The following is a 27,253-nucleotide window of genomic DNA, read 5'->3' as shown; positions in this document are numbered from 1 at the left end:
GAAAAGTTAAAACATCTGAAAGAATACATAATTGGAAAAGAAAGCAACTGTCTGTTTTCTCAAATCTGAGAAAAGTACCTGATACTTACAAGTTAAAGAGTAAAGGTTTATTTCAGCTCAGTTTGTAGAGGTTTCAGTTCATAGTCAGCTGACTCCAAGGCAGGATGGTATGGCAGCGGGGTATCACAGAGGAGAAACAGATCTTGGTGGCAGGAAGAAGGCAGTAAGCAGCAGAAGCAGCAGCAATGGCAGCCCTTTCCCTTCTATCTCATCCAAAAAACCAGGGGACACTTTTGGGTAGTGTCACCTAGAACTGTGCTAATTCTAACCAGTGAACCAATTTAGTACTATACCACACATTCTTAATTCCAGTATCATACATCCTAGCTCCAGCCAGCTCTAAAAAGCCCCAGCTATGAGTGCATGAGGCTTTGGGGGGACATCTAGATATGAGTCAGAACAGCAGATAAGGAAATATTATTAATCAGTTTTCAAAAAAATTCAAAAGATTTTAATATAAATACTTACAGGCTTTCTTCACTTGGGGATTTTGTAAACTTGACAAGGTGATTTATAAGTTACTATAGAAGAGTTTAAAAATCCAAGCCAAGAACATGCAACTTCGCCTACCAGATAGGACTGATTATAAAGTTAAAAAGGTAGACCCTCTAGTACGGAAAAAAGGTTGAGCAAATAGGAGAAATAATTCATTGGACCTAAAAGTACGTGCATGTATGGTGTGTGTTTAGATATGTGTGTATCCAAAAAAAAAAATGCCAGAATGAAACCAAAGATCAATTTTTAAAAAGAGAGAGTTTATACAATAAATTATACTGGAATAACAATTAATCTATGTGGACATTTTTTAGCAGATCCCTTCCTCACATGATATACAAAAACAAATTCTGGAGTGATTAAAAGCTTACATATAATGTTTTAAAACTAGTATTTTAAAAAATGATTTAAGAAGATAAATTTATAACTTTGAAATAAAGTTTTCTTAAATGAGGCACAAACTATTCAACAAAAATCAAGGGATTCAACTCTTTTAGAGTCATTCTTCTGTTCAGAGAAGACACATAAAGAAAAAGAGAAAATAAAAACAGACAAGCATAAGTAGAATAAGATATTTTTTAACAATGTAACTGTTAGGCTAAAACGGATGCACAACTGAGACCACTGAGGCAGGCTAAGGTGAAACAAATGGCGATAACTTTATGCAGACCGGGTACTGTCCGGCCAAGGATGTAAAGACCATTGGCCCTGAAAGCGGGCAGCAGGCGTATTTTACAGGGGTGGTCTACATAGGGGAGGGAGGTTTTGTTGAGACGGAGATCTTACTGAGTCAAGTAAAAATGTGGACACTTTCCAAGAGACAGGGATGTCCAGGTAGGACATCAGTAATTTTGGGCACCAAGCAAAGGGTATAGGACAACTTCTGTGGGCTCCTTGTATCGGGAACCCAGAGTAAAAGGGTTTCTTGCAGGCAAGGTGTGAAGCATAGAGTGGTTTTTCTATTCTGCTGTGGAGGACCCAGCCCGTGAACCTAACAATAATAAATGGTTATTATTCACAATATATAGACTTTTCATGAACAAATAAGAAAACGCACAAAGAAGAGGAAACATGAACCGTCACTGAAGGAAGGATTGTTGAGCTATCAGTAGTTATGTAAACGGACTCTCTGCCTTCCCTTTTTATTGGCCTAAAGGTTAGATAGACATCTACAAATACAAAATGCTTGTCTACACCATTCCCCCTCAAGAAAAGGCTAAAAATTTTCCTTTACAGCTTTGTGAGCTCCAAGATGGCATCAGAACAAAATGAGATCAGTCTATCTTTCTTTTCCACAATTTTCCCATCCACAAAAATCTAGGGCTCTTTTCTCTTTGCGTTGTCCTTTTTCTAAGACTTTTTGGTCTTTGTTGAAGATGAAACTGTGCCCTAAACACTGTTTTGAATAACTTTTGAACTGATGTTACTACCCTGTAATACATGCTGCAGGCATTAATACATTTGTTTGTTTTTCTCTTAGTCTGATTTTTGTTGCAGGAGACGGTCCCATGTATGAATTATGGAATCTGAAGAAAATATATTTTCTTCCTTCCATCAAAGATACAAATTGAAATCACAATAAAGTACTATCTCAACTCATTAATACCAAAGATAGAGTGCAACTGAAGTTCTCATATTTTACTGAAAGGATTATAAATTAGTGTAATTAGTTTCAAAAGTGATTTGGTATAGCTGAACAAAGATGTGCGTGAAATTATAAGGATGCCTCTTTTAATTATTTGCATAAAGACACACAAAAAACCAAAGTAAACAAAAAATACCAGAGCATATATCCAAATGAAAACTTCAGGGATGACCTGTGCTGGCAACATTGTTCATAAGAATACAATAATGTAAGTATTTGCCTATGACATAATAAGAGACAATGGGAATCAATGTCTATAGCTTCATGCACTGGACATTCATTCCAAATTCCTGTTTGTTCCTCTTAAGTTGGAGAACTGAACATATTTTTCCCATGAGAAAAAATAATTGGTTCTAAGGCCCCAAAATTGCACTTATACAATCATTTCTCCAGGACTTTAACAAATTTCAAATTGACTTGTCTAACTCAGTCTTGGTTCTCAGCTTTCTCGTAGCTCTTCTGCTGATATCACTAACTTTCTTTGCAGCCACGGTTATGATATTTTATGCAAATAAAGCTTTTTTAAAATTAACAAAAAGCACAGTGATGAAAGTTTTAATGCACTCGTATAAACATTGTGTATTCCAGGGGAGAGCCACATTTAGACCAAAGTGTCATCAGCCCTTTGTATCTGCTGCGAGACGTGACACGTGATTCACTCTCTGCCGGTAGAGGTTTTTTCAAGTCAGATTTTCCGTTTAACTTATGAACACAGCAGATATTTTTTTTTTGTTTGTTTGTTTTTGAACTTTGCTGTTGAAGTAAAGTTCGAGCTTGCAACTATTCAACGACCGAGGTACCACTGTATTTGCAATGTATATTCACAAAACATTATCTCATGTATACAAACTGCCAAAGCAGGCAAAATTGAATAGTGTTTACTATGCAGTTATTTTAAGTTACAAAAAGCAAGGCACAAATTCAAACAAATTTCAAGTTAATAATTACATTTGGGATAAGGAGAGGAGAAAAGTGATAGGAAAGCAACATACCAAGGTCCTTAAAGTAATGCTCATCTTTTGTTTTTTAAGGCTGTTTTGGAATCGTGGGTATTTATTGACCATTAGTGGTCTACAAACTTCATATATACATATACATATACATATACATATACATATACATATACATATACATATACATATATGTATTTCATGAAGCATATATACTTCATACATATACTTCATACATATACTTCATATATATAATTTATATATATATTGCTTTTAAGTATATTTCATAATAGAAATAAAAATATTTGTAATGTATATAACACACTGAACTATATGAAGCATTAATAAAAATTCTACCATTAGACAAAGGTGAAATAAATCAATCTTTGCTTCTTTTCTAAAATGGAATTAAATAACAAGGTATAATTTTTCATTAGTGAAACCAAAATTTTGTTTTTATTTTATGAAATTGCTTACAGTGCTTGAAGCAATTGTAGTTTCTCTTACTGTTCATGGGAAAAGAAACTGCTATATACTTTCCCAAAGCAACATATTTCTATTATTATTAATTTACTTGTAGGACTATATTGATATTATAAGGATATGTGTTACATCACTTGTGATATATAATGTTCTTATCACTTTTATAAGAGCAATAGATTAGAAACTAAAAGTCCAGTAACAGAGAGAGTTAAGTAAATTATGATAGGCAATATGATAGAATATTGAATAACATATAAAAGTCATAACTGAAGAATAAAGCAGTGGAAAAGTCTGATGATATATTAAATAAGAAAAGTCAGATATCAAACTGTTTTTACAATATGATGTAACTTAAAAACTTATTCCCAAGTAATTTATTATGTTGTATGTATAAATTAAATATACATAAAAGGAACAATCCTAAAAATACTAACAATGATAATCTCTGGGTGATTAGATCTTGGATAACTTTATTGTAGTTCATTAAATGCTTCCATAATTCCTCTTTTTCTCCAAGTGTCGTACTATGTATATCTTTTTTTCTATAAGAGCATGCATTTATAATACAAATTAAACTAATTAAGACTTTAAAATGTATGCATAGTTTCAATATGCAAATGGTTTTGAGAACTAGAGTGAGAATACATTAAGTAGTCCACATGCTTGTGTGAAGAGTAAAATGGTTTGGGAACATGCACGGTGCCAAGTTAAACCTGAAACATGCCATAGGAAAATATATGTAAGCAGATAGCATTTATAATTAAAAGAACCTCTTCCTTAATGTTTTCTGTATGTGTACACACATGCTTGTGTATGTGCATATGAGTTTTAATTCAAACAAAATTAAGTTTCCTGGAAAAGTTATACTAAAAAGTCCTGTTTTTCAGTGTTTACTGGCCTTATTTCCTAAGTCTAGATTGCATAATTTTAAAACAGTCCTTCACTCCATCAGTATTTTTTAAAATTGATATCCACAAGTATCTTTTGTTTTCTTTAGAAAAATTGAGTGTTCTGCTTCAAAAGCAATGAGAGTGCTGTTTAGTGTTAAAAATACTATATGAACTATCTGTGCAAGTTAACTATTAAAATCATATATTAATTAAATGTGTTAACCAGATTTGGTGACTGTGAAATTTAACAAATTTTCACAATTTATATGATAGAAAAAAAAAAAAAAACTAAAGATGACAAGTATCCTTAGGTTAAAAATAGAATCATCCAGGGCTGGGGATTTAGCTCAGTGGCATGAGCCCCTGCCTTGCAAGCAGGTGGTCATGAGTTCGATCCTCGGAACCGCTTAAAAAAAAAAAAAAATAGAATCACCCTTCTGTGACTCATGAGAGGAGTCATGCTTGTTTTCATGAAATGGTAAAATAATAAATACATGGAAGACTGCCCCATAGTAATACTTGTTGCATAAACAAATGATAACATTCATCAGTATATTGATTATCTGCTTTCAGGTTGGTCCACAGCCAATTTTCATTCAGTAAACACTTATCAATCCACTGTATCGAGCAACATTGTGCTACACTGGAGGACGAGGAAGGAGGTTGGTGCTCAGTGCGCGGGGGAAGGAGTCAGGACACAGTGTGTCTGGGAACAAGAAGATAAAGGAACATGCAAGTGCACATCTCAAGTGAAGTCTCAGAGTGGGACAGATTCAGCTTCATTCATCAGAGTGACTCCGGGGTGTCAAGTGTTATCCCTATCTGCCAGTAACTGGCTAAGGACCACCCCAGCAGACTTAAATTCTCTTGTCACTTGTATTGTGGCAAAGCTGCTGCAGTAGCTCGAGTGTATTCGAAGAAGAATTAGAGTGGATCAAGGCAGACAACAGGGCACTGTCCTGGGGGTCTAGGTTGAAGTGTGACAGGCTCAGCTCCAGAAACCAGACAGTAGAGGAGACAGAAAGGAGAAGACAGGCATGACCTCTGTCCTCAGCCGATGGTGGACCTAGAGACACAGGAGACAGTAAAGGCTGGAGGTTACTGAAATGATCCCTGCATGAGGAGACACATATTCTGCCTTGGCCACACAGCTACCCCACTAGTCCCGGAAACATTTTCCTCTGTGCACATCAAAGCCCACAGGGTATCTGAGGGTGAGTTTTTACCATCAGAGGTCATGTTATTGTAAGCAGTTTTTAAGCTGCAAATTTCTCAGTGAATTGCAGTATAAGACAAGGCAAGAATTGTGTGTTCACTGTGTAAGGGTGAAGAATCCAATGTAAGGGAAAGCGGGGGCAGAATCTGAGCTAATTTCTGAAGTGCGAATAACATTTTAAGAACAAACTGGAGAAGGAGAGCATTCCAGGGGATGACAACATTGTTCGAAAGACCCAGATATACGCAACCCACTGCTGTGACTTTCCGTCAGGTGTGTGCCTCTCGGCTTGGTGTGTTCCTGGGCAGACTGACTCCCCTGTGCTTTATATATTTCTACAACCTGCAGAGCTGGGTCTCATCTCACGGCCTCACTTCTTGTTCTTCCTGACCAGGAACATTTTCTCCCACTTCTTTGCAAGGCTCATTCACTCCCTTTTCCTTTCAGATCTTTTCTTCAAAATCATTCTCCTGAGGATTCTGCCCAACAGAGTAGCAAATACCTGAGCAAAATGAAATTCAAGATCCAGCCACTGAAGACTGCATTAGTCCTTGAAAAAATTTGTGGGTACAGTAACTACCATCTTACCTAGCTAAAAACTGAGAATTTCTAAACCAATTAAGAATGTGAATCTCTCATGCTATCTTTTGTCTTTTGGTTCACAGTAAAATCTTTTTTAAAAATTATTTTTGATATAAAATACTCTAAACTCAGTCAATGGCTATGTAGCTACTAAAGTTAGATAAAAATATATTTGTAGCCTGAAATATGAAATATAATGACTCTATTCAAACTGAAGAAACTTACATTTAGCAACCAGATATACTTTTAAATATTTTAAAATATACTATACATATCACACATATACTACTAAGTCTTATGAAAATTTTATGATCCCAAATGTCAGGCATTACAAAAATGTAAAGAATATTATGCATAAAAAAATTTCCATTACAAGGTTATTTAACTATGATAATAATTGACACTTGAATATTTGAATGATGAACATTTGCAAGGCTTTTTCTTCCTTAATCCTCAGTGGAGTTCTAGGATAGTTATTAGCAAGAGGAAACTGAAGTTTGGAACAATCAAGTCAAGTGTTAGAGGATGTGCAGCCCAAATGTGCTCAGATCAGATCAAAATTCAGGTCATCAGACACTTACCTGTACTTCTTAGATCTTGTCAGAATGTCTCATTTTATAGCTGTCACTTATAAATCCATATTTATTTTTTAGAAGTCTTACTAATAGTTTATAGCCTCAAACACAGAAGACAAATACCAAGAAAGTTAGGAAAAACTATAATTCTCTTTGTCTTTTACTCCTCTTTTGGAGGAAGGAGTACTTTATTTGATAATATCTTTTATAGTTGACCATCTGTATCACATTCTTCATAGATCAGGCATCCATTTCAGACATGGGGCTGTTCAGGTTTTATCATTCACCACTAAGATATCCTTCATATAATAACATGATTTGGGATAGTCATTTATATATAGAGAAGAACAACTCCAAGGTGACAAATACACTTTAGGTTGTGTCTAGAATTTACTAGAACTGGAATGGAGTCTTGTGACCCTCATTATTATGTGTGAGCCACTGACCCTTGATCAAAGATAAACAGTTCACTTTACTCTCCACCATCATATATGTACAAACACCAGGGCGGGGGAAGGAGTAAAGAAGAAGTAAATTCATGGAATTATTGATTATTAGCATATATTTATTAGTTGTTTCATGTGCATTGTGTTAGTCTCAAAATAATCCCATGTGTTAACTTCATGATCTTTATTTTACAGGTAACAAAGATCCCGAAGTAGACATCTCCCAAGCCTGTAGTAATCCTCTCTTCTCTCGAACCTACCCTGAAGCTGTATGTAGAGTTCATGTGTTGCTCATTCATCTCTTGGTCTATTCACCAACACATTTAAATATCCCTGCTAAGTGATGTCAGTTCCAAAAGCATAATAATTAGGGAAAATTTTTGACCTTGAGGATCAAAAAATATACAAAAATAGGTGGGTTCATATCAAAGAAATAGAGTGGATATCTGTTTTGAAAGACAACATGATTAATAAAAATATGTCAATCAAAGGGGCAAGGGTCTGAGATATAAGCCTGGAAGAGAAGGCAACTTTCAGTGAATTTAAGTGTCTGCCAGAAAAGGGCTTGGCCAGAGACAAACACATAGCATCATTCCAACTCCCTTGCAAGCAAAACTCGTATTGTGGAAATGAATGATTCAATCAGTCTTACACATGTGCCTCTACATATTTGGATTGTGTAATCTCTCATTTTGGTTTCTTGTTCACTTAGCAAATTTTCGATGACAATATTACTTTTAAATAGATATGTCTTTACACAGAGAACATACCAATTTAAATATCTTAAATATGTGTGACAGTTACACCTCAAGTTCATAAACTGGCATCTCATTTAACTACCAGTCTTCAGATCAGAATACCTCTCCAGGTGTTGATGAAGCCAAGTTTTCTAGTCTTGGTATAATGAAGGACTGAATTTACCAACACTGTGTCTTGAAATACAGTCTTCTGGCAAACATTTAGAAGCCTGCGGTGATGTCTAATTTTATTTGTCAACTTTCCTGGGTAATTATATACAGATATTTGGTTGAACCACAGTATAAATATTCTCAGGAAGGTATTTTTAGACATAATTCACATTTCAATCAATAGACTGTAAGTAAAACAGATTACCTTGCATAATATGATTAGGACACATTCAATCAGATGAACGCCTAAAGGGCAAAGACAAAGGTTTCCCAAAGAAGGAATTAAACTTCAAGATTGCAACATCAACTCTTATCTGGATGCTCTACCTGCCCACTATCTACAGATTTCAACCTGGGCAGCTGCTGTAATCACATGTGGCAATTTCCTAAATCAATCTCTCCCTCTCTCTCTCTTTCTCTCTCTCTCTCTCTCTCTTTCTCTCTCTCTCTCTCTCTCTCCCTCTCCCTGAGTTATGTTTTCTTTTAACAGGCTTGTGCTCTGAGAAATGTATCATTAGATGATTATGTCATTACAAAACAAACATCATTAAGTAAATTCACAAAGTTCTAAAAGTTATTGATCAATCATTCGACATGACCTTTTAATACAACCAAGAGATGCAACAAACATGTGATGTTTACAGTAAACCTTTTTTATAAGTAGAAGTACACTTAAAGTAAAGATAAAATATGTAGTATGGTAAATACACAAACCTGCAATATGCTCATTTTATCAAGCATTATATACTCTCCATAATTGTACTTGCTATATTTATATGAGTGGCTGGGAACAGTAAGTATTTTTATACCAGCATCATCATAAACATGTAAGTAATTCACAGCACTGCAGTATTGTGAAAGCTACAGATCATTAGACAAAGAAATTTTTCAACTTCATTATAATCTTAAGGAACCAGTATTATATACAAGTCTGAAGTTGACCAAAATATTATGTGACTCACAATGGCATAGATGAAACAGCTACTCTCTCTGGGCCGAAAGTTTTCTTTTGACTTAAATTCTATGATTCAGTGAAAGAGCATTTTAAAACAAACCTTTATGATATAGAAATATATAAAATATTAATGTTCATGAATGAAACTAAATATATTTATAAAATTACATATACTTATAAAAACCAATTCTACTTGTCTAGAAAATCCTAATACATCTCTCCTGCAATCTTCCAACTGGATCAACCACCTTCTCATCAAAAATGCTTAAATAACGTTATTGCTCTCTCAGCTCCTTCACGCTATGACAGCATTCAGGGCAAGAGCTCACCTTCAGCCCACACAGAATGGCTTATTTCAACAAATACAACATAGTTCTCTAGAATCTTGCACTTGTTCTTTCATAATGATGTTTGTTCATCAGTTATCTTCAAACCTGTTTTTGGTTTCCTTTGACCTGCTAATTCTTAGCCCTGAATTCGTAATGGTTTTACTATTAATTTTCAGTTGGGGATCCTTCTGTCTTTATCCGTTAAGAAGAGCAGGGGATATTCTAATCATAGGCTTTGGCATCTATTCCCTGCTAAGAAGTTTTCCTGAACATTACATCATAATTTTAAAAGAAATGTAGGAGACATTTACATATTTCCTTAGACCTCACCAAGGTTTCCTTTAGGAAGAATGCTACTGCTAAGTTACTACTGGTTATGCTCTTCAAAAAACTCTTTAATTTGAAATTATAAAAGTTTACTAATTTTTACATTTTCACATGTTGCTAGCTAATGTAATTGGATTTTATGAAAAAAAGAAAAAAACTATGAAACCCTTAGTAGTTTTACAGCAGCACTTTGGAATGACTTTGATAGAGAGAGCTTTCTCTGACTCCTGTTGACACACCAATAGTTACTCACACTTCCTTAATGAGACCACTATCATTTCTAAATTTCTACATTAAACTCAATCAAAGGTAAGTTGGTCTCACTGTATGTATCTTGCAGTGGTTATATGCTTGTCAAACCCCTGGTGTAATCATACTTTAGGGATTATTGAATGTCATTCTGCTCATGAGTCAAAAATTGATTTTGAAATAATTTAATGGACACATGATATGTTCTTCTGAAAGGGAAACAAAATGAGAAATAGTCATTGTTGCCTAAGACCAAGATCACATAGTTATGTGCTGAGTCCTTGTCTGACTCTCAATTGCTCATCTCTAACAAAACATTGTGCAAATTACCCGAGTTTGCTGACTCTGATTGTCACTGGTTTTATTTTCAGTGCCTATGAGCAAGGGATGTTGGGCTTTTTCCTTTTAACCTCATAAAAATTTCATCCACCAGCAAAAGACGGTTTAGTTTGAAGTCTGATCATTTTTAAGAGGGGGTGAGGACTTGGTGATTTACTCATTCACTCATCAGATCTCTAGCAACTATGCTGGACAGTCTATGTGGACCAGATAAAAGCTGACCTCGTGATGCTATTTATCAGATTCTATTGAAGAGATTCTGTTTGAGAGATAGAAAAGGCTAAAGGTAAAATGCATACCATACTGTCATTCACTGACAGACATTTTCATGAGCATAAAGATAAAATTTCTAACACAAAAGCAATTCATGGTAAGTTTATGGTTAAGCACTCCTTCACAGTTTGAGCCATATTATGTTTTGTCTTTGTTTTAAAATATATATATATGGTCTCCTGTTTATATTCAGTGATCTGTGACCTAAATTCAGTTCTCAAAGGAAAACAAACACTTTCCTACAAAGCACCACCCTATGCTAAGTGGGCATTTATGAGCTATTAATCATGTGTCCAATTATTTTTTGTGAAACATTTAGCATGTATTGCTGCATAAAAATATAACTGTATTACCCCCTCAAGAGAGCTGGCAATCAAAATCTCATTCAAACACATAGCCTCAGCCCAATTCATATAAGAGGGGATAAAAGATTGATTAAACACATTCCCAGAAGCATCTCTGAGATATCATCTGACACAAGACAGTGCTTACAACCACAGAATTCCCTGGTTGCCTTCCTAGAATTAGCTAGGGCTACCCATTTGGTCTGTTTGTGTTTATAGGAGAGTTAACATGAATTCACAATTTCCTCCATGTCTCCTACAAACAGTGTGCCAGCACAAACTTGAAAGCTTTAGAGGTCAAGGCTTCGCAGTGCAAGAGGGGCTCATTAAAGCTGTAGGAAAAATGTTGGCTTGCACACAAATCTTCACTCAGGTCTAATTCTAATCTATATGTTTAACAGCTGGTAAATCCAGACTGTTAGAGTCTCTTTCTCCCAATACAGGAAAAATTAGCTTTTGCCATGTACATGTAAGTCGTTGGTAGTATTGTTAAAAAAGAACATAATAAAGGTCTTTTACTGGGAAAATTTTGAAGAACTTCACCCAGCATCCCTCTTGGATATGATGCCACACATGACCTTTATATCCCAGTAGGGTACAAGTAGGGAAAGACCTCATCCTCTGGGTTGATCCCAGTTGAGTTTTAGGAAGATGCGGTAGTGCAAAAGAGTATGAAATTCCATCAATATTAATAAGAAATATTAAAACGATGAATTATTTGAAAATACAAAGAATAATCTCTTTCAAAAAATCTCTAGGAGAGTTTCTAGTAACACAACACCCAATATGTCAAAGGCTGATAGTGATGTTGTAGAAACTTTAATATATGTTGAAACGACGAAAGTGCTTGCAGTACTATATAGCCCAAAGAGTAGCATTCTTATTCATCTTTGATGAAATAATTTCTATATTAACTACTACAAGAAGTCCCAGCTCACCTCATTTCATTGGGTTTTCATAATAAAATGTATATAATTCTGAAATGAATGGCCATGTAAACATTCCTATTTTGTTGAAATGAAACAGATAAACACCCATGAGGCATATTTTTCCACTTTTCATTTACACACCATATATTGACTAGGAGTCTTATTTTGAGCATAGATGAACAGGAATCATTTAATTCCATCTCTAAGATCATAGCCTCATGAATGAAAAGATTTTTTCTTCTTTTACATTATTTATTGAAAAATAATTTAACCATAGGATTTTTGATGAGATCATAACAATATTTTTTGCTTATGATTGTGCAGAATTATATAAAAATTAACAACACAATGCAAGTTTTCAACCCAATGTCATTACAAGAAGACCCATCCAAAGGTTTTTGGAGAGAAGCCTTCTCCATTTTGTGTAGGATATTCTTTCATAAGGAAGTGAACAGAAAAGGAAGAGAATCTTAACACACCAATATTTATCTCAGTGGTGCAAATCTTAGAGACAAAGAGTCCCAGCAATCTTCAAGTATAAGTCAGCAAAACAGTAATTCAAATGAGGCTAGTGTGCAAAGTTGTAGCACTGCAGGCATATAAATTGCTGTCATTGGGACAATAGGGAATGTCTCTGGGGCGGGACAATCTTACTGTGCCCTTGGAGATCTCCAGAATGTTAACAAGATCACTATTGTCCTCTCTTCAATGAATGTTCTGGCCTTTTGTGTGTGGGGGCCAGGAAATCCCATGACATCCTGTGGAGCCTGGTGGTTGTGTGCATATTTGTGTTCACTCACTGCTGACTTTAGACAGGTGACGGCAGTGACCTGCACACTAATGGCATATATTGAAATTTCAGAGATGAAACCACATGGGACGAATTTTACTATATGTAAATTTTAAAGTAAATTTAATTCAAAAATAAGAAGATGAATTTGACATCTGAATAAAAATTGTATGCCTTTTCCCATGTACCATTCCACTGCCTATTTACTGTTGCTGGGTTTCTCTCTTGCAGTATGTGAATCCTTTCCCAACAAAGCTCTCTGTATTGTTTTTTAATTGAAGTACCTTTTCCAATATTGCCTACCTTAGACCTTGATATTTATCTTCTCATTCTCTTTGTTTTTATTTATAATTTACAGAGTGGAGTCCCAAACATTCCTTTGGAGGAAAAAAATCTCCATCACACATATAACAGCGACATTTGCTACAGACAGAATTAAAATTGTACAAACATCTCTTTAATGGAGGAAACTATAGCTCTTTGAAACTGTGCTTTTTATTTAATATCTACATTTGCAACTTCACAAAATCACCCGTGAGTTCCCTCTAGTCATCTATTTTTATCTGTGAACTGGTACCTAATAGAGAACAAAAAAGAAGAAAGATTGGAATATAAAACTATAGTTATGATATTTTAAGAATACTAGAACTTTCTCTTACTTATCAAGAAATTGAGCATCAAGTGACCTTAAGAATCTCCTTTGTGTATAACACTAATTAGTAGGTGACATGGGCTTATATTCCATAGGGAGATGTATTTGGGGCCTTCTCATGTTTGATAATCAAAAAGGAAATAGTATGTAAACTTGCAAATATTTCCTTCATTTCATAATAGGTTGTATATATACAGTTACTTGAACATACTTTTAGCTCATCATTTTGTAGATATGCCATAGTGAAACCCCTTTGTATCAAATATATCGATAAAACCTCAGACAATACAAAAAAATAGACATTTTCTTTAAATTGAGAAGAAAAAACTTACAAATTCCTTTGAACTTGAGCCTCTCAGAGGCAATGAAACATGTACGATATCCAAGTTTTGTCCCCCTTCCCTGTCCCTCCCACTTAGCCATGTTATTTCTTATAGGAGCTCAGTACTTTTCTATAAAGCTTAGCTTCTTGAGATTCGAAGGCCAAAGATATATGGATGTTACGCATCACAGACTCTAAGCACTGTAGGAAATTAAGCAACTGCTTCTGTACTGTAAATCTCCAATGTTTGACCAATATACTCCTTAACTTAGCTATTGCTTTTTCTCTAAACACTCAAACCAACAAACTTCAGAACTGACAAATATCAACCACCTTCTGGGTCTGTGTGAGCTATATTAGTTCTCTAATTAAGTGCTGCTAGTCTGGAGTCGAATTTATACTGACAAACCTGTCTTTTCATCTTTCCTCTGATCTAGACACTGTCATAGTCCTGTCACTACTTGACTTGAAAGTTTTCCGCTAGTGACACTTTCCATTTCCTCCTGTACTGCACATTTTGTTCTCCTCTTTTTCTTGGTTGGTAGGTACACTTTGTCATTTCCTAACATATAACATACACAGCAGCAATAACATTCGAATATCTAGGAATGAATGTAGGAAAAAGATCATCATGGGAAAACCAAAATAGAAATTGCAACGTAAAAGAAAATGTGGCAAGAATAAATATTATAAAAGCTGTTGGCTCTCCCAAAATTAATCTATAGATCAAAACTAATTTCAATCAAAATTCTAAAAAGATAATTCATGAATATTGATAAATCAAAAGTTCCTATGAAAGAAAAAGTGGGAAAATATCCATAACAGTTTTCAAGAACAACAGAAGGGATTTTTTTGTATATGAAGACCTACTATATACCTGCAATAGTAGAAATAAGGTGAAATTAGTACAGGGATAGACAAAATTTCATCAAATATGGAAAACATAGAATAGAAACAGATGCACATATACATGAGAGTTTGGTGTACGTCAGAGATAATTCAAATCACTGGGAAAAAAATACTCAAAAAAAGCCAGTGACTTAATTGATCCTTTATTAACAAAAAAATAAAATGTGACCTATAAGGGCTGGCGATTTACTTAGCTGTATAAGTGCCTGCCCGGTAAGTGTGAGGTTGTGAGTTTAGTCCCTGGTACAAAAAAAAAAAAAAAAAAAAAAAAAAAAAGTGACCTTTAACTCACACCATACGCTGAAATTTATCCCAAAAGGATTGTGACTTAAGCATGCATGTTTTTAATCAGTACATACTTTAACAATGAATAATATTTTTAGTAAAAAGTAAAGTGATAAAGTATTTAGCATAACTTTGTGACACTGGGGTGAGAAATGTATTCTTAGATAGGATATAAAAGCGTATCTAATATACAAAATTTCAATAAATAGAGCTCCAATGAAACTAGTAATTCTGGATATGTGAAATGTCATTGTTGAATTATTCAGTTATGAGAAAAGATATTTGTATTCAGAGCACTTGAATGTAAAAGATGTGAAAATACTTGTAGATCAGTAAGAAATTGATAGAAAAATTAGTCGAGAATGTTAATAAGCAATTCACAAAGAAAGAAACCTGGGTATAAATTAAAAATGTTTTAAAAAAGTTTAAAATGATCCAAATGCTGATGAGAGAAGATGAGCATTAACAGTGGGAGTGTAAACTGATGATTTTTGTAAGAAAGGACTTATATTCAGTGCAGTTTAGGGATTTTTTGTTTTTCCCTTCCTTCCTTTCTTTCTTTCTTGCTTGCTTTCTTTCTTTTCCCTCTTGAGACAAGATATCACTTTGGCCGACTTTAAATGGTTACGTAGCCCAGGCTGGCCTGGAATCTTCTTGCCTCAGCCTCCTGAGTGCTAGAATTACAAGCAAGTATCACCGCACCAAGCTTCAGTACAGTTCAATTTAGAAATATTCGTTTACCAGTAAATTTTATTTCCTAATAACTTCAGGAAATATCTCCACATCTGCAGAAAATACAAACAAGTAAAATGATGTTTGTTATTATTATAGTTCATTTTGACCGTCAACTTGGTAGATTAGAGAGACACACGCGAGATTGGTGAGATCCACTGCTGGGTGTGTCTGTGTGGGACATGGTAGTGTGACCTTTAGAATTATGGTTCTTGGTGCCTTGTCTTGGGCTATTCCTCAGCTCTTTGCTCTGGGTGACTGACATGAGTTGAGCAGCTCTCCTCTGCCATGCCTTTCTGTCACAGTCCTTCTGCCTTGGATCCAGCAGACCATGAACTAAAACCTCTGAACTGTGAGCTAAAGTAAGATAAACCCCTGCTCCTTTAAAATGCAAGTGTCAGGTATTTTGTCTCAGCAGTTAAATGCTGACTAATACAGTTGCCTTACAATTGTAAAAACAAACTCACAAACTACTTGCTTATTTATAGCAAAAATTAGCACTTTACTCATATATTTGAGTAATGAATAGCAATTCAATTGAACATGACCATGTGAATCAACATTTATAATAAATATAAGGATCAATTTTAAGTGAAAATGATGGTTTCTATAGGTAAAACTTGGAAATTTAAAATATAAAACAATAATATACATTAATTATAGACATATAAACTTATTTAAAACTAAGTGCATTGGCCGGGGATACAGCCAATGGCACACCACCTGCCTGGCAAATGTGAGGTCCTGAGTGCGAGTTCCAGTGCCAAAAATAGAATAAATAAAATAAAATAAATGAATTGATACACATTTTCTCAAGCAACAGAAAGGTGCCAAAAACAGGTGAGTTTCAGCTTTATCTACTGTTTCATTTATTTAAAAAGTCAAAAATTAAGGTAAGAAAATTGCAAGAGTTCTTATTTAATCTTAGATTAGTAGTTAAACTTTGTAAGGCATGTAAGTTATAATTTTCAGCATTTTTGCACTTGAAAACATTTCAAAAATTTTAAATTTACATAATAAAGAAAGCAAAACAACATTCCTATTAACTTAGAAATAAATGCCATTAAAGTTGCATTTATCAGAATCCACAGAATATTGACTACATATTACTGAGAGAAAAACACTTAATATATGCTAAATTGGATTAAAATTGAAATGATTATAAATTAAATAAACATTCATCTAGAGAGAAAATGGAAAATAACTTAAATTCAAAGAAATTAAATAATAATAAAAGCAGAAAATATGTATGGAAAGGCAAAGAACAACAGACTTTACCTATAAAATGAAATGCTTTATCTTAAAACTTAAAAGAATAATACTATAAGCCAATCTCTGCCAAATGTAATCAGGAAAAGAAAAATAAAGACCTAAGTTTAATAGAAATGAGAGTAAGACAAGTGATATAATGAAGATGGGGAGATTTTTTTCCAATTAAATAAACAACTTTATATAAGTATAAATGAAAGAGATAGTCTCCATATTCCAGAACATAAAAACATACACAATGTCCCCAAACAATTTTACACTCTCTAGAATGTGAAGTACAACTCTATTACCAAAAACAGAGCAAAGGCAGTAATCACACACACACACACACACACACACACACACAATTATAAAGCAAATTGAAAAGAGTAAGACAGAAACAAAGTCCTAAATGAATATGTAAACAAAATGAATTAAAAATGTATTGAAGGGCCAAGGATGTAGCTCAGTGGCGCAGTGCCTGCCTGGCAACAGTAAGGTCCTGAGTTTGACTTTTGCTGCGAAAGAGAGAGAGAGAGAGAGAGAGAGAGAGAGAGAGAGAGAGAGAGAGAGAGAGAGAGACAGAGAGAGAGAGAGAGACAGAGAGAGACAGAGACAGAGACAGAGAGAACAAAGGGAAAAAAGGAAGAGAAAGAGACAGAGACAGAGAGAAGGAAGGAAGGGAGGAAAAGGAGGGAGGGGAGGCAAGGGTAGAGGAGGGGATGGGAGCGGAAGGGAGGAGAGGAGGAGAGGAAAAAGATGCCCTGGAAGAGCATTACACCATAGCCAGCATGACTTATTACTGGACACAGTGCAGAGCTCATCACCCACCGACTCTCATATCTATGTACTCCCTTTCCTACTTTGCTAAGGACTGTATTTTTTTTTTCCCTTGGTGTACTGGTTTGCTCAGTGGATAGGACTACAGGAAATAGGGGACAGAAACTGCAAAAACCTAATGGTTAGCTCTTCAAGCTCCTCACTGTTGAGGACATCTCCTGTAGATCCTGCCCCTCTTCAGATGCTCCGGCTCCTGTGGGTCTGGCCCCCAGTGACCTTCTCTCCTGCGGCCCAGTGCTTGTCTCTGCACCCAAGGACAGCACTGGCTCCTGACTGTGCCACCTCTTGGTACTTTAGCGTCCCCAGCTGTCCTGTTAACTCTCCCAACATATTTGTCACTAGTTCTCATGTTAAATTTCTACTTTGAAAAACTAGGTATCCATTTTCTTTTTTGTATCCTGACTGAAACAAAAAAAAGGTAAAATCAGATGAACTATATTAATTTAATTCATTTGCTAGTGAGATATATGAGTTAAATTACAATAATCTAACAGACTGGGAAAAAATGTAGACAAGGTCAGTGGCACATGTCTGTGATCCTAGCTACTCCGACTAAGGAAGCTGAATCTCAGTGCAGGCCAGCCTGCACCTGTTGAGACTCTGTTTCAATATTTAAATTGAGGTCCTGTTTCAAAATCTAAAAAAATAAAAATAAATAAAGGCTGAGGATGTAGCTTAGTGTAAAGTCCTGGGTTCAATTCCCAGGACTAGGAAAAAAATGAACACTTCCTTATATGGAAGAAAAATAAGACTCAAACTCCAAAATGAAATTAACGCATGGAAAAGAAGGACAAAACTATAAATATTTTAAGATGACATCACTGCTGTGTGCAATAGCACAACCTTCTATTCTCATAAGCAATAAATAAGCTGGCCGATTCCGCACAGTCTCTGCAGTACAATGTACAATTAAACTAGGTGCCCTGATTTAGGGGACAGTTTAGTGTAGTTTGATCTGTATTTCCTTATTAAGATTGAGATGAATAACCATCTTATCTTATGTTGGCAGATGTTGTGAACCGCCTACTCCTCTACATTTTCCATTTTTCTACAGTTTTATATTAAACTTTATATAAATTAAAATTTATATAATTTCCCTGTTGTATGTTATTTTAACTTCCTTTATGTTCTTTTAAAACTGTGTACATAATCTTTCTTTTTTATTCAGTTTTATCAATCTTTTCTTTTATAGCTTTTGAGTTACAAATTATGGTTAGAAAGACTTTCACTCCACATTCATTACCTGTTTTAGAAATGTTTTGTTTTACTTTTCACATTTAATTATTCAATTGATCTTAGAAATATGAAGTATGGAGGTGATGTCATTGTCCCCCATTGATAATTCAGTGTTCACAGTCCCTTAAGTTAATCAATCTGTCTGTACCCACTGGTTTGTGATCATACCCTAAGTCCTATTTTTTTCTGTGTATTTAGTGTCTATTCCTAGACTTTGTAGTCTCCATTTTATTCTGTGATAGTCTTTTTTACATTCTACATTGTTTAATTACTGCCACATTAAAACTTGTTTTCTGTGATTTTTGGATGGCTACTTAAATATAGAATAAAGAATTATTGGGGGGGAAGCCTGAGAACAGAGCGATATTCTCCTCTTGTAGCCTGACTGTACAGAGGCTTTTTGTTTTTTGTTTTTTCTTCTAGAAAATTCAAGAACTGTTAGGATCATGGTCACTCGAGCAACACATATATTAAAGAACTATTAGTCTTTCACTCAGTATTGAATATTGAAATCTTCGTCTTTTGGCATACAGTGTGTCTTTTAAATATGTATGTATATCTTGGATTTTTGAAAGTAAATTTCAATTACACTTTTAAATATTGCTTCCACTCCAATGTTGCCAAGCAGGCACTTATGCCACTGAGCTAAATCCACAGCCCCACTCCATTGTTTTTGCTTGCCTTTCCCAGACTCCACTTATATACGTATTGAACCTCATTTGCCCTACAATTTTCTGTTTTATCTATTTAAATACATACATTTTTAATTTTCTATTTTATTGTGATCATTACTCTTGCTCCAGCCTTTAGGTTCATGTCCTCATTTTGTGGTGTATATTTTCTTTGAGAGACTTCCTTTTCCTTTCTGTATTTACTGGTTAGCTTTATCTTTTCCCCAAATTTTGCCAGGATCTTGATTTATCCATCCCTATTTTCTCATCATTTTCTTCTCAAATTCAAATGTTTTTGGTTTGTCCTGTGTCTTCAGGTTTTTTTTTTTTTAATGGCAAAATTTCAGTACTTTAACGTGCTTCATGGCAGTATTTTCTGTAAGTGTGTCCTAGTGGATTGAGCTCTCCTTCCTGCCTATTTCCCTAAGGTATCTTTGAATCAGACTGATGGCAGTATCTTTTTGTAAACCTTAGTCCAGACTTAAGCTAATATTTTCCAAAATCTGCCATCTCGTCACATTCTGAATTTTCTCTCCATGTACTCTCTGCTCAGTTTCTTTGTGTTTCTTTCCAGTCGTTAATCTTTTATGAGATACAAGTATTATTGAGTTATTTTAGAATACGAATTTTCTTCATTGATAGGAAATACAGTACATATTCCTGGTTTGCTTTTGCTTTTGTTTCTTCTGAGATCTGCCGCTAGATATCACACTCATATTTAACTTTTCCTATTATGACTTTAAAAGTACTTCACTCATGAGATTTTTGTGATAATTTTGGTTACTTTTGATAACCTCTGTGCATTTTAATAGAATGTACTATGAAAGTGCAGCTTATAAAATAGTTGTCATTTTTATTACTATTGTTATTATTATTATTAACATTATGGCAAAAAGACAGAAGTTTGTGCTCCAGTTTTTAGACCCAAGTAACAAGTCCATCAGGACCCTGGTACCAGAAACATGGTTTGCATCCTAGCTCTGCCATTGATTAGCTGTGTGGCTTTCAGGAAGTTACTAATTCTTGCTCCATTGTCCTTCTTTATTACATAATGATAACATTATGTCCTAATTGAAGTTTGTGATTGATCGTGTCACTCTCCTGTACTAGTAGTATACTGAATAGCCATGAATTTGGCATGGCCTTATAGAGAGAAGAGTTATTCTCTATTCTATTATTTGGGGACTGGCCATTTGTTTTTTTTTATTATTGTTTTTGTTGTTGTTGTTGCTGTTGTTGTTGATGATGATGAACCAGAAAATAATGATATGATAGAAGTATAAGCTTGAAATGTGAGTATGTATTGGACTTTTTCCACTAAGCTTCTGCCATTTACAGTAGCACATATAACAGGTAGGTGGTGCTTGTCTGCCTGACCTTCAGGGTAGATTATGCCCCAAATCACTCCTGGCATAACATTGCTCTACCAACTTGCCAGCCTGCAAGCTCAGAACTGAGTCTCCTAACCAGCTTAGATAAATAAAGCATGAAATTCTATTATTTTATATCTTTACTCATATCTCTCCTATTGATAAATTTTACGTATATATGGTACTGTTTGAAGATCTATAATCCATTAAAAGAATATTCATGTTTCAAGAGTCAGATTACTATAAATTTGGAGTAGTTTAGAAACTATTGTTGATTAGTTCTGATTTAATTTGGAGATAAAATGAATCTACGTTCATAATTCTGGATACTAAAAAATAAATTATACACATAAATCAAAAGAAAGTGTCTAATATAAAATGTGAAAACAGAGTGAAATCACCCAGAAGTATTCCTGAGCTCTTCATTCATTATAACCACAAAAAGGGGAGGAGAGATTAAGATTTGTGAAAGAACTGATAATTTGAAGCTATGAATTATTTGTTTGGAACTGTTTTCTGGTGAATTTCTGGTTTGTAAACTCCTTCCTTGTCTCAAACTTTGGGAGGTTTAAGAAAAACATTTACATCCTATAGTGAGTCATTGGACAAATTCAAGTGAATAAACATGTATTATGAAATCTTAGATTGCATTCAAGAAATTGTCAAATTTTATAGCTTACATTATTTAGAAAATTACAACTTTTTTCTTAGAATCATAATTTGTCTGCAAATTTGAAATTTTAGGATTTGTGAATATGAAATATTAAAATTATAACATTGTCCTTTCTAATACACTGCATTATCATATTATTAAAAATGAGTGAAGTTTTAAACATACACAGTACAAAGAGGAGCTCACTGACAGTTCTATGAACATTACTGTTAATCAGTATCATGAGCTTGGGATAAAAAGAATCCTAATTTTAAAATAACTATTTTAAGGAAAATCAAAATAGAAAAGTATGCTCAAATATTAGAAAGATTATTACATGTGAATATAGAATATTTATGTTGAATATTATTTTAAATGAACAAAGTGATTGGCCATAATTTGCAGTCTCTATGAAGTACAGTTGCCTTGTAGCAATTTTATTTCATGTAGCAAAAAGCTCAGACATACCAGCTGAATTAGGATCAGGTACTGCCATCACACAGCAATACAAAATTCCACTGGCATGAGATGAAAGTTTCATGTTCAGAACAATGGTGGATTCAAGACAATATGGTGAATACAATGTACTTCCTATAAAAAGCACAACTTCTTACTCTGTCAGTATTCAAGGCTACACTAAAGGTCATGTTTGCTGCTGCTCTCCGTTGTCCTTAACCACTGACATTTTTAAAAGTCTAGATGCACGATGCCTTGGGACTCTTTATAAAAGGGGGCTTTATAAGTGTAAAGAGTTGTTGGTACAACCTTTATTTGACTTCTGATTATCACCTCTGGTTCCAAGTAGAACAAGTTTTGCAGCCTTTGCAGAGTTCTTTGCAGTCCCCACATTTCCTTGGGGAGTCCAAATTCCATCTGGCAAAATCATCATTGTAATTTGTCAAAGCAAGAAGAATTGTGCCTCAAAAGCATGTGTTCTAAAGAAACAGAACTGTGTGCTTGGCTTCTGTAGCATCAGCACATTTAAAAGCCTGCTGTAAATGAATGATCAGCTGGACAGAGAAAATGGTCTGGGGTAAATATGAGCTCTTACTGGTCTGTTGCAGGAGGATCTATTAAAATAAAAAATGGGTGGAGTTTTTGCTATGCAGGAGATGTGTTTCCCGAGTAACAATGCAAATGCCAGAGGCTGTCTTAGCTCAAGTTGGAAATCTGCCCTGATAAAGAAAGGGTCAAAGAACCTGATTTGAATCATTAATTTGAACCTTTTCATTGTAGTAACCACCTCAAAGGAGCAGCCAAAAAGCAGCTATACAATATGCTCAGTAAACAGTAGTATGTGTGTTTCCACATAGTAAATGGAATTGAGCAAGTTGATCTCTTTCCAAAAGATGTGTTGTTGATCCTTTTTTGGAGTTGAAAATACAACAAATATCTGAGAACATAATATTCGTAAATGTACGAGCTACCAACTCTGCCACTAACATTACTTGACCATGAACTTCAGTGACAGATGAGACCCAATGTCAATCTGGGTCTGCCACTTTAAAAAACCCTGAGCCTTGGGCAACAGTTTTCAAAGCTTGCATTCCATCCCCTTGTCTATTGCTCTCTGCTCCACAGGACCATAAAACACACTGAACACTTAAACATTTATGTCTAATATGCTTGCAGTAAATGTTAGTGATTATTAGTTAGATTTATTGCTCTCCCTTAAAGAAATGGAAGTCATATATAATGAAAACCAAATATACAATAAAAATAAAAGATGACAAATAATGTAAGGCATGAGAACAACTATTTATACCAGAAGTACAATTAAAAGATAATTTTCAAGCAGGGCATAGTGGCCCATTCCTAAAATCCCAGCACTTGGAGGCTAAGACAGGAAGATCGCTACAGGTTGGAGGCCAGCCTTGGTTACGAAGTAAGATGAAGGCCAGCCTGAACTACATAGTGACAACCTGTCTCAAAAAAAAAAAAAAAAAAAAAAAAGAAAGAAAGAAAAGAAAAGAAAAAGTTTCAGCAATCCAAAGGCAAAGCAAGGCAAATAAGAAATTCAATCCTCTTGTCCCTCTGTGATAAGACACCGCATTGTCACAGAGCACCACCACCCTGTCATCACCACTATTGCCTTCTCCTGGCTGCCCTTACTCACTTTCCAGCAGCTACTGCAGCCAAAAAATAAACCATCAACCAGATCAAGATAATAGTACCACATGCCATTGTGTTTTCCTAGAAAGTTTTTTAAAACTACACACAAGTGTATAGAGCCATGTTAATCCTTGTTACTAATATATATATATATATATATATATATATATATATATGTAGCCTAACAAAGAAAACACAAATTTTTTTTGGGAAAATCCAATATAATTTTTATGATAGCACTGATAGTTTAATAATAGGGAATTCTATCAAACAGCTCAGCCCTCAAGACTTGTGGAATCTCTAGCTTTCACATAATACTTGCTCTATCTTTGGCTCATTCTTTCCTTCTAGTTATTAGTTAGAGCATCTTTAACTTTTGAGTTTAAGATTATGTAGCTGCCTTCCAGGACTAAAGAGAATGGTACTGTGACTATGTGGAAAAGCCTTTGTTCTATATGTATTGACTAGGTGTGATGTGTTATACATGCCTGAGTCAGTATAGAATTGTAGTGGTTGATTGATTGTGTCAACTTGAGACATCTAGAAGCTTAACTAAATGGGTTTAGCAACTCTACATCCAAGGGTGTAGGAGACCCACCCTAGGGTGGCTCATCACCTGGAGGTATAAAAGGGAAGGGGAAGGAGGAAGGAGGACTGCATTCCATTCTTGGGAGAAGCTCCAGTCTTCACCTTTGGTTTAGACCTTGTCACTTGGCTTCCAGTGTAGATTCTTCAGCCTTTCATCGTAGAGCCTTTGGCTTTCTGTCACAGACCCATCAGCCTGCTGGTGTGGACTTTCACAAGACATTAGGGTGAATTCCAGAACTTGGATTGAATTCTTCGGTCTCCAGTGCGTAGACACGCTCTGCACACTTCCTCTTGGACTCTGTGGCTGACCATCGTAAGCCAGTCTTATTTCTTTTGCATCTGTATATCTCATGTTATATCTGTTCTCTCTAGTAAAACCTTGACTAATACAAGAATGAACCTCAATACACTCTATATGATCCTATCTACAGTGAATAGAATAATCTATCACTGAATATTTATATATGTAATTGCATATAAAGGTGATATATTAAGTTAATTGTTCATGAGTATAACAACTCAAAAATTTATTTCATGAGACCATAATGTCTTATGAAGTCATTCCATAAGACAATTCACATGCATAAAAAGTGTAGCATAGACTATAGCAAGTAAGACTTGAAATTGAAGTCTGGAAATAATATAGTTTTTCTTCTATATCCATGGTTAGGAACCGTCAGGTTTATCAAAATCTTTGGATGTTCCAGTCCCTGAAATAAAATGGCATAACATTTGCATATAACTTTCATAAATCCTACTTACATTTTAACTCAACTCTAATTTGCTTATAATAATTAATCCAATGTAAGTATTATGTAGCTATTATGCCACATTGTTAGGTAATAATGACAAGAAAAAGGTTCATATGTTGAGTAAAAATGAAATTTTAAAAATATTTTTTACACAGAGTTGATTCACTCCATAGAAGCAGAATCCATGAAAATGGAGGCCAGCTATTTCCTATCTTCCTTGGTATATTAGACTTCTTGGGATTTCATAACAAATTAACATATAGTGGGTAGCTTAAATAACCGAATTTATCTTTTATCATTGTTCTAGAGACTGGAAAGTGCAACATCAAGATGTCAGTCCATTTGGTTTCTGGTGAACACCCTCTTTCTGGCTTGCAGTCAGCTTCTTGCTATTCAGTGACTGGGACAAAGAGATCTGTGGTGTCTCTTGACACAGAATTTCAAAACAAAATAATAGAAAATTAACAATGGTTAATATATTGCATATTGTTATCTTCTAAGTAGTTGTTCAGATTACAAATTTAGGCGTAAATTATTATAATAAAAATATTTTCTGAGAAATGTTTTTTAGGTAATTTAATTGTGCAAAATTCACAGAGCATGCTTACGCAAACCCAGATGGTCTAGTCAACCATTTGACATAGCCTCAATATATCAAGAAATATATTAAACGTGAGGTGTGTAAGCCTGCTGCCAACATAATAATTATGTTTTATAGTAGATTTTTAAAAATAAATAGAAGGAATATATCCTAAAATAACAATAAAACTACAAAATAATAGATATGCAAACACAGTTGTTCATTATCAAGTATTATGCATAGTACATAATTGTATTGCTATAGTTATACGTGACTGGCAACATCGTGCATTTTACACCAGCATCAACATAAATACATGAGTAATGTATAGCACTGAGGCATTAAGAAACCACTTGCAATAGGGAGTTTTCAGCTCTGTTATAATTTTATGAAACCACCGTTTTATATGCAATCCATTGTTGGCTCAGTGCATGACTATGCATTAATTCTACTGGGTTAGGACCCCACCCTTATAACCTCATTCAACCTTTGCCTTTAATACATCTATTCCTTCAAAGATAGTAACATTGGAGGTTAGGACTTCAGTGAATGAATTTGGAAAGAAAAGAATTCAGTTGGTCGCATTCTCCTAACACAACAACTACCTGATTGTACATGACTGAGTAAATTGAATTATGAGCCACCCTAATTGGTCAGTAAGAGAAAGTTTGGAGTACCTACAGCCAGGATTCTCTTATAAAAATTTAAAGCGTCAGCTAGGCAACATTAGTACCCAAAATAGAATTCTGGGTATGAGGTAACTTTTATTCTTGGGGAAATCCAGGAGTATTGAAAATAAAAATTTTCATATTACAATATAAAATGAAATTCCAAGGCTCGTAAAAGTGGTACGATAGTCTTAACGGTTAAAGAAGAAGATGATGCGGAAGGATTCCAAGACTGAAGCAATACCTTAGTAGCTAGAATTGTATCTGTTTCTCTATGTGAGAGCAAATGACAGTGCAGGATGTAAGTAGGCAAATCAACTGCCACTGCTGTCATTGTTAAACTCCAGTATAAAAAGGCAATTTTATGGAATAGTCCTTAGGTAAACAAGATTATGTTCATTTAAAGGAGCTTCTTGACTCCTGAGAGGACAAAGTATGCTAGTGTGAAGTACACTGCCCTTCACATAGTGCAAAATAAGATCTGAACTGTAGCAAATACAAACAAAACTTCAAGTGATAATAATCGGCAATAACAAAGCAAACTTACGTTGACAAGACAAAATGTAATATAACATCTAACTTTCCCCAGATCACAAGAATCCCAAGAGAGGGACTGATTTCTAAGAATAATAAGTATTTTCAAACATTATACATATCCCATCCTTTCAGCTCTCCCTTTACTAACTTAATGGTTCAATAAATGCCTATTTAGGGAAATAATTAAACCTGTTTCAAAATTTCTGGGGAGCATATTTCTCCCTCATTTGTTGTTTTCCTTCAAGTTCTCTGTATTCATCTTTAATGTTGCTCTTGTCCATACAAATATCTGTGCAGAACTTTATACCAAGACC

General features: G+C 34.7%; 1 long non-coding RNA gene across 1 annotated transcript in view; it reads right to left on the bottom strand.

The window, feature by feature from the left end:
- Positions 1 to 4,079: 4,079 nt before the first annotated feature.
- The window catches only part of LOC111756349 (uncharacterized), a 60,613-nt gene continuing 37,439 nt past the window's right edge, over positions 4,080 to 27,253 (bottom strand). The window contains exon 6 of the long non-coding RNA XR_010042068.1: positions 4,080 to 5,589. This is a non-coding gene — a long non-coding RNA (uncharacterized LOC111756349). The remainder of the gene's footprint in view (positions 5,590 to 27,253) is intronic.

Source organism: Cavia porcellus, unplaced genomic scaffold (assembly GCF_034190915.1).
Source record: "Cavia porcellus strain 051 isolate PalLab524CR breed Dunkin Hartley unplaced genomic scaffold, mCavPor4.1 scaffold_22, whole genome shotgun sequence".
NCBI lineage: Eukaryota > Metazoa > Chordata > Mammalia > Rodentia > Caviidae > Cavia > Cavia porcellus.
This window is presented reverse-complemented; position numbering and strand designations above follow the sequence as displayed.